Raw genomic sequence first — 8704 nt, forward strand, 5'->3', positions numbered from 1 at the left:
TCCCACTAGGTGTGGTATGAGCCCTGTGGGCATCACCCATGCTCTGGAATAATGCTGTGCAAGAAGAGATGGCAGAAGAGTGCCTCTGCTACAAGGCACTGGTTTCAGAAATTAGAGCTGTGGGTGAAGGGACCCTTAAAGAATTAGTCTCATGAGTATGTTGGTTCACGCCAGTAATCTCAGCACTTGGGAAGTAGAAGGAGGAGGCTCAGAAGTTCAAGGCCATCCTTAACTCCGTAATGAGTGAGGCCAGCCTCAGCTGCATGAAACTGTCTCTAAATAAAGAAAAAGCCTTTGTTACCAAATTCCTACCTACCTAGTCCTGGCACTGACCACGAGAAATGGGAGCTCCAGAGAGGATGCTCTGAAGACTCATCCTTTACCCTCCCGAAAACATTAGCCTAAGTCTTAAGGTGAAAAGCAGCCACCTCCAACCTCATTGGACCTCCTTGTCTGTGTGGCTCCATCCCTGGCCCGGCAGGAATGTATGCCTCTGTTAGCTGGCTATTTAGTACACTCCAGCTGATCAGATACGTAGATGCGGAGAAGAGGGGATGGCGCCCGAGATGCTCAAAGTAGGAACTTTCTGGGATGGAGGGGTTGGTACCTTCTAAGAGCAGTCTATGATCTGCTTAGAGAACATCCTTTTGTTCTATGGCTCCAGTCCACTTTGGTTTCCTCTGAAGAGGAAGATGACTCAGCCCTCCTATTCTAGCTCCTGCAGTCTAGCTGAGGAGAAGGCTTTGCAGAGACTCAACTCCCTCTTGTTTATAGGGTGGGAAGTGGAGGGCTGTCAGGTGCTGAGGAGGAGGCTGTTTCGTGGGTGGCGACAGCAAGAAGGCTACCAATAATATATTTGTCTACTTCCTAATAAAGGATCCATCTCCCCCTCACAGGGAGGCTCCTGAAACTGGTAGAGCGTGGCTGAGATTTCCTCCAGAGCCACAGCAGTGTTCTCAGCCCTCCTCCCGTTGTTGCCAGGCTGCCTCTAGCCACAGCTTTGTCTTCTGCCCTTTGAACCCCCACCCAGAAGTTGAGTTATTTACAGACTAGCCAGTTTGACGGACACCTGGACACCTTTGTCCGGGTCCTTATAAGATTGTCCTTTGTGTCGCCTCCAGCTTCATTGAGCCTCCACACACATGGAGCTCAAGAGGCAGGCCACACAAAGTAGGTCCTAATCCTGGCTTTGACAATTGGAACCTGTGTGACTTCATGCATTAAAACCCCAAAGTGTCTTCCTTCAGTTGATGTAGAGGTTGTCTCCTAGGTCTGGGATGATGAAGTGAATCGTGGTCACCACTGTAATAGGCAGCTAGAGAGTAAGGCTTTCATGCTGGTACCAGGGGCCATGACTGGTCTGTCCAGTAGGCAGGAAAGGGAAGTGGGCAGGTAACAGGCATTTGCTATGAGCCACTTGCCCCACTATCAACACAAAGGCCTTGCAAAGGCAGGAATACTGCCCCATGCTACAGAACAAGATGCACCAAGCAGAGTGGTTTCCTCAAGCCCACCCTGGGTTTCTTATGCTTTTAGTCACAAGTCTTCGGGCAGCTTCCTGGTGGGAGCATCCTTAAAACTAAAACTTAAACACCACTGGAACTCTCCAGGCTCCCTCTCAGTTGACTCAGCAAAGAAAAGGTTGTGCTAAAGCCAGAGGGAGGTGGTGAGCAACCCATCTTCCTCCGTTCTCCTCAGCACTCTGTGCCTGACGCCTCACTGCTCAGAAACCAAAAAAGCACCACCTTCTCTACTCCCACCAGAGCCAGGCCTTCCAGGGTCCCAGAGGCAGCTGGTCTGGGTGAGTTACAGGAACCAGACTTCTCGATGTTCTTGACAAGTTAACAATACCGCTTCTCAGTTCTGCTTATCATGTATGTGTGTGTGTGTGTGTGTGTGTGTGTGTGTGTATACATATATATACATATATATGTATATGTATATACATATATATGTATATATATATATATATATGTTTTGTTTTTATTTTCATTCTTATATCCTGTCAGGCAAGATACATATCTTCATTCTCCAGTGAAGGAAACCGTCTCAGAGATGAATTAGTGACTTCTCACTGTTACACAGCTAAGCAAAGCATGTAGATGCTTAAGTTGAGAGAAAGCATTCGCCTTCTCTGGCTTTCACGTAGAGGGCAGCTCGATCTGCAAATGGCAGCCCAGTGCCCTGTGCACACTGAGGAGGCTGAGGTAAGAGGGTTTCAAGTTCAAAGCAAGCCTGAACTACATAATGAGATCCTGACTGGAAAAGGAAGCAAAAGTTCAGTGTGGTGGGACGCAAGACTTGGAAGTGGAGGCAAGTGGATCAGGAATTCAAGGTTACCATTAGCTACTTAGTGTTGAAGCCAGCCTAGGCTTCAAACTGTCGAAAGAAAGAAAAGTGGGTCCTGAGGGAGAAAGATAAGGCAAGGACAAGAACGCACAAGGTGGGGGTGGGGGATTCACATTCATCTTTTATCTTTTCCATTTTTTGTCTTCTTGAGTGGCCTTAAATTCTTGCCTCAGCTGAGCACTGGGATTCCAGATGTGCACCATCGTTACCAATGTGAAGTAATGCTTCCCATACTGAAATGTCCTGGGTACTTTGGCACCTCTCAAGACCCTCTTGAGGAAAAACACAGCAGGGGGCCAAAGGGATGATTCACATCCGAAAACAATGGTGTTCTGGGTTAGTTTCAATTCTTGGGAATCTGTCACCTGGAACAAAATGTTTCCTTTTGTCATTTAAAGCCACTTGAAAAGGAGGAACTTATGAAACTAAAATTAGTTCTCTGGTATCTGAACTCCGAAAGAGCCGCCTCTTCCACTTCCTTTTGGCCTCAGGTTGGCACATAGGCACAGTTGGCACGTTAGCACCCATCCCAGTGGGTCAGCCTACAGCAATTGTACATTGTTACCACGGTCTCCTTGCAAAACAGCCGTCTTCTCCACCTGCACGGCATTTCCCCAGATTCCTTTCTGCCCACTGCACAGCCACCCAGGCTGTACATCAAGCAAGGCAGTTTACTCCAGTTTCCGTGCCAGGGATGTTTGAGCTCTAGCCCCAACTTGTCACCCTCTTAGCCCCTCAGAGACACAACCCTTCTTACCCCTGGAGGGAGGAGCACAGGAAACCAACATGCGAAAGCAGGTGATCCTTGCTTTTTAATGCTTGCAGCATCGTGTACCTAAAAGAAACTTCCTATTTGAAATAATGTGTGTACAAAATAGTTAATGAGAGGATATGATGAAGCTTCCTTTGCCTATCAGACAGCTTCAAGAGTTACCCACAACTCACTATTGACCTTCCTCGATGCCAACCCATTATTGACCTTCCTCCACACCAGCTCACTATTGACCTTCCTCCGTACCCACTCACTATTGACCTTCCTCGATGCCAACCCATTATTGACCTTCCTCCACACCAGCTCACTATTGACCTTCCTCCGTACCCACTCACCTTTCTCCATACCAGCTCATCGCTGACCTTCCTCCATACCTCCGTTCTCCTGAGCGGAGTAAGAGATGGAGAGCACCAGGTGCGACACAGATTGTTCATTTTGTGCTATGATACTTTTTTACTCTAACCCAATATGGCCTCAAATCCCCAGGCTCAAGTGATTCTCCTTGCTCAGCAGGAGGCTAGAACTATGGGCATGCGCTACCAGGCCCAGATTGTGCAGATTTTGAAGGGGTGTTTGGATCTCTCAGAGATACCTTCTGAAATATGGATAGACGGAATGGGATGATGCCCAGAATCACAGTGTCAATGTTTTCTCAAGCTGTCTTCTGCAGATCAGCAGCAGCAAAAGGTCTGTGGCATGCTTTTCTTTGTATGCCAAAATAACTGCCAAAGGTGATTCTCAGTAGAGAACTGGGTTTCACTTGTCTAGCTCCGAGGCTGCCTTTGACAAATATATGGAGAGAATAATGAACCAAGTCTTAGCTTTCAAATTCTTAGTTCCAACTGGTAAGAAATCCCTCAATGACAGTAAAACTGAGCAATGTCTTAGGCTACCCTACTCCAGTGTAGTAATAGCAATAATGCTAATAGCTACTATATAGTAAGCACCTGATATATGTGTATGTGTGTGTGTGTATGTATGTATATATCCTAGTAGCTTTGTACAGAACATTTCTAATCCCTAAAACTGCCCAAGTTTATTACCAAAGTCTGAGTATGTATGAAAAAAATTGAGGTTCAGATAAATGAGTGTCCAAAGATCATTAGCTCTAAGGAGCCTGGATTCCAGATCAGCTGTCTCCAGTGCACATAAGGCATGCGAAGGCAGAGACTGTATCTCGGTTGAAAACTGCTCTCTGTTCATGTTTTAAGCAACAATTCCATCAGTTTTGTTTGTTGAACCTCCCAGGGACATCTAAGATCTACTCACTGGGAAATTCCTACACACACACCATCCTTTCTACCGCCTCCTCCTTCCTCAACCTACAAGGAAACTCGCCTCCAAGGAAATATCCCTGCCCCTTGCCTGCCGGGTCTGCCAAACCCTCTCTGTGTCTAGCCCTGGCTGATCTCTGCTTAACGGAAAGCTTGTAAGCTTTCTATGACCGGCTCTCACTCCAGGACTTCTGCATATTTTGTTAGCCAGTCAAAGCTCTCTTCATCTACCAGGCCTTCCAGAACAACAAACAACAAACACTGGCCATGAGTGTGCATCCTACAGACGAGGAAAGGGGACATTCGGCATCTGCTGCCCTTGGCCCTCGCTCCTGGCTCTGGCCCCAAAGAATTGAGAAATATTTTTTGAGACTTCTTTGCCAGCTTTAATTAATGTCCCTTCTCGTTTCCTTATGTATCTCTCCCTCTTTCACCCTACCTTCTGTGTCCCAGATCATTTCTGCCTATGACAGTTACGTGCCCTGACTTTTTAACCTAAATCCCAGGCATGTCTCCTGTCGTATGCGACACGGCTCCTCCTGATGTACAAACAGAACGAGAGCTTGACAGCCTCGAAATGAACTCAGCCATTGCCAGTCCTCTCTCCACCAGGGTTTCTTGTGTCCCCATAACCGACTTGTGCTCATCCTCCAAAGCTCACCATTGTTTCTGGCTTCTCCCGACTGAGAAAGCAAGTATTCAAACACTTGCTGAATGGATCGGGGGATGAATGAGTCCTAACATGAATCATGCTGCTTCGTCAGGAAGATTCACAATAATCCAGCCTCGTTCTTTTCATATTCAAACAACTCTGCATAAAAGAAAGCTTAGAATAGCTTTACCTTAAAGCTGCAGTCAGCTCCATAGCTAGGAGACTAATGGAGCATTTCAGCCTGGTCTGGGGAGACTGTTTTTCCACTAAATGGAGCTCACTCCACCTTCTCCTTGAAAGTTTAGTAAAGAATACACCAGTGCACCTTGAAGTAATTGTCTTGCCTTACTGACCACAAGATAGTCTCTAAAGTTAGGATGCCGTCGCTTGTGTAGCCATCCTCAGATTTTGAACATTTGGATTGCTTACAGGGTTTTAGTGCATTTTATTTTAATCAGTTAGCCAAGCAAGTGGCCCAATTTGCTTATATAGGGATAAAGGGGGGAAGAATGTAGAGATGCTACAGGGCAGGTGTGAAAAGGAAGCTTTCCATCGAACGCCCTCTTGAATTCTGAGCCCTGTGAGCATGCTGGCTACTCAGAGCACACGTGCTGAAGGCTTATTGTCTACCAACAGTGGTACTAGAACCTGGCTGCCTAGGCACACAGCCTAACTTTTTGGTATATGGGCTCCCGAAAGTACATATAATGTGCCGTGGGGACTCAGAGAGCTCCGTGTCTCCGGGAATAACATTTCCACTGAACGCTGAAAGATGGATAAGGCTCAGGCTGGTCTGAGACTTCCGTGGACGAAAAGAGGCCTAGCTTGTGGCAGACTGAGGAGCAAGGCTATATGTGGTGTGGAAAATAGACACTTCAAAATAATAAAAGATGTGGTATCCTTATGTAGTCCAGGATGGCCTATACCTTGGAGTGATCCTCCTGCCTCAGCCTTCTGAATGCTGATATTACAGGCATGTGTCACCAAACTTGGCTTTAAATGATATTTTTTAAGGAGAACAGGAATGAGTGTAAAAAGGGGTCCAGACCTAGGCTCTAGGGCTTGGAGTTTATCTCCAAGGTAACAGCATCTTTGAAAGTTTGATATAGGTCAGAGATCCCATGAGTGTTTTTGTCATTGTTTGTTTTGTTTTTATTCTCTTAATTCCTTTTGTCACAGGGTCTCATTAGATAGGCCAGGCTGGCCTGGAATTCACTGTGCAATCCAGGTTAGCCTGGAACTCATTCTATACTCCAGGGTGGCCTCAAACTCCCAAGTCTCCTGCTCCAGCTTTCTGGACGCTGGGATTACAGGTGTGTTCCACTATACCTGGCTATAAGCTGCTGTTGGCTTGCTTTGGTTGTCCTTTTGTAAGAACCATCTTTGACAGCATTTCCTCTGGAAGTAGCATGGAGGCTGGTGGACAGCATGCTCCTCAAGTCCAGGAAACAGTGGTAAGAGCAGAAGCTGGATGGACTCGTTGTTCGCCTTTGACCCGGGTCAAAGCAGGTGCATCCAGAAAGCTCTTGATCCTGGACAATACTAAGTCTCACCTAAACCAGGCAGTGGAAGCCACTGTGCTGGCCCGGTCTAATAAGCGACTCAGTGACTCATGCTTCCAGGGATCCTGAGAGCTCCTTCTGGGTTGCCTTTTACCCTCTCAGATCCCTAGTCCAACCGCCACTTGTTAGCCTCCTTCAGTACATGCTAGACCAGGGGCCTCAGACACAAAGGGACTCGTTAGGAGCGACTCTGCTCAACCACCTTCCAGGCTTTACTTTTGTTTCTGCTCCCTAAGCCTGAAACTTCTCTCAGAGGCAACTATCCCTGTACTGCAGCAGCGAAGCTCTGCAGATTTGTGGGTGGGCTCTCCACACCCTAAGAGGCCAGGCTCTTCGAAGTCTGTACATCCCACGGCACATGCCACTCCCTACTGCCAAATTCCAGTACGGTGGACCAGCTTTGGGTACCAGCTAAGGGGCTTTCCACACATCACAACAAATCCTCACAGCGAATAAATGTGAGTAATCTTTCCTGTTTAGTTGTTGGGGTTCTTTGGTTTTGTTTTTTGAGACAAGGTCTTACCTATCCCAGGATGGCCTCAAACTTACTATGTAGTCAAAGATTACTTGAGCTCCTAATTCTCCTGCCTTTACCTCCCAAGTTCTGGAATTACAGGCATGTGCCAACATACCCAGATACGTGTGGTTAATATCTTCTACCAAATGAGAAAACTCAGGGAGTATACAAAATCCCTTTATTCAACGCCTTTTAATTCTTTCTGTTCTTTTATTTTTGAGACTATAGTATGATAACATCATTTCTCCTTTCCCTCCCTCCTTACCTTCCCATACACCTCTCTGGCTCTCTTTCAAATCCATGACCTCTTTTTCATTATTTGTTGTTACATGCGTATGTGTATATGTATATACGTATGTATTCCTAAATATAACCTGTTCAGTCCATGTAACATTACTTGTATGTATGTTTTCAAGACTGAGCAATTGGCACTAGACAACTCTTCCAGCTTTCCTCGGTTACCTGTAGTTCTTTGTGAAGGGTTGAGGCCTCCTGGGCTTTCCCGTGTCCACTTTGGCATGTGTATTGATGTCATCCTATTGATGCGTAGGCAGCCCTGTTGGAGAGTCTTTATGGGTATAGCTTCTGAAATTATTATTATTATTATTATTATTATTATTATTGGTTTTTTTTAAGACAGGAGTTCTCTGTGAATCAGTCCTGGCTGTCCTGTAACTCACTCTGTAGACCAGGCTGGCCTCAAACTCACAGAGATACACCTGCCTCTGCCTTCCAAGTACTGGGATTAAAGGTGTGCACCACCATGCCCAGAGCCTTCTGAAATTATTAAGAGACACAATCTCACAGCAAACTCCATGATCCTCTGGCTCTTACAGTCTTTCCACACCCTCTTCCACAATGTTCCCGAAGTCTTATGCGTGGGAGTAGTTTGTACATGTATCCATTAGGAATGAGCTTCACAACTGCATTTTGATTGGTTGTGGTTTTCTGTAATGGTCTCTTTCTGTTGCAAAGAGATGTTTTCTTGATGAGTAATGAGGACCACATTTATCTGTGAGTCTAAGGATACGTATTTAGGATGTGCTTCGGGACTATGCTGGTTTAGTACAGTGGGGTGTAGATTCTCCTCCAGTATCCATGACTTCACTAGCACTGAGTAGGAGGCTAGGTTTCCAGTACCAGACATCACTTCACTCTTGTTGAGTGGCTCTTAAGTCCAATTAGAGGGCTGTTGGTCACCACCAAGGTAGGCATGCCACTACTGTACCCTTAGAGTTACCGTATTATATTTATCCTGCACATTTTAACTAAGGTCCTATGTCCCATATGCTTGGTATTTCCCTGGGTTTCAACAGCATGTATTCTGGGTCAAGAGTTGGCCAGTGAATGGTAGCAGTGTCCCCAGTAAATAGATTAGGGCCGCCAGGGAAGTCAAAGATGATGGAAGAGAACACTCTTGACTGTGTGACCATGGACGAGATACTTTTACCTCCTTAGGAACCAGAAGCTCAAAGCTCCCCATTGGTTCCAGCAGCATTTATTTGAGTCAAGTTTTCCTGTGCTAGGTAGTCCTGAGCAATATATTAGGGGTACAGAGATGGGAGAGAGTTTGGCCCC

This window comes from Arvicola amphibius, chromosome X, assembly GCF_903992535.2.
Source record: "Arvicola amphibius chromosome X, mArvAmp1.2, whole genome shotgun sequence".
NCBI classification, from domain to species: Eukaryota; Metazoa; Chordata; class Mammalia; order Rodentia; family Cricetidae; genus Arvicola; species Arvicola amphibius.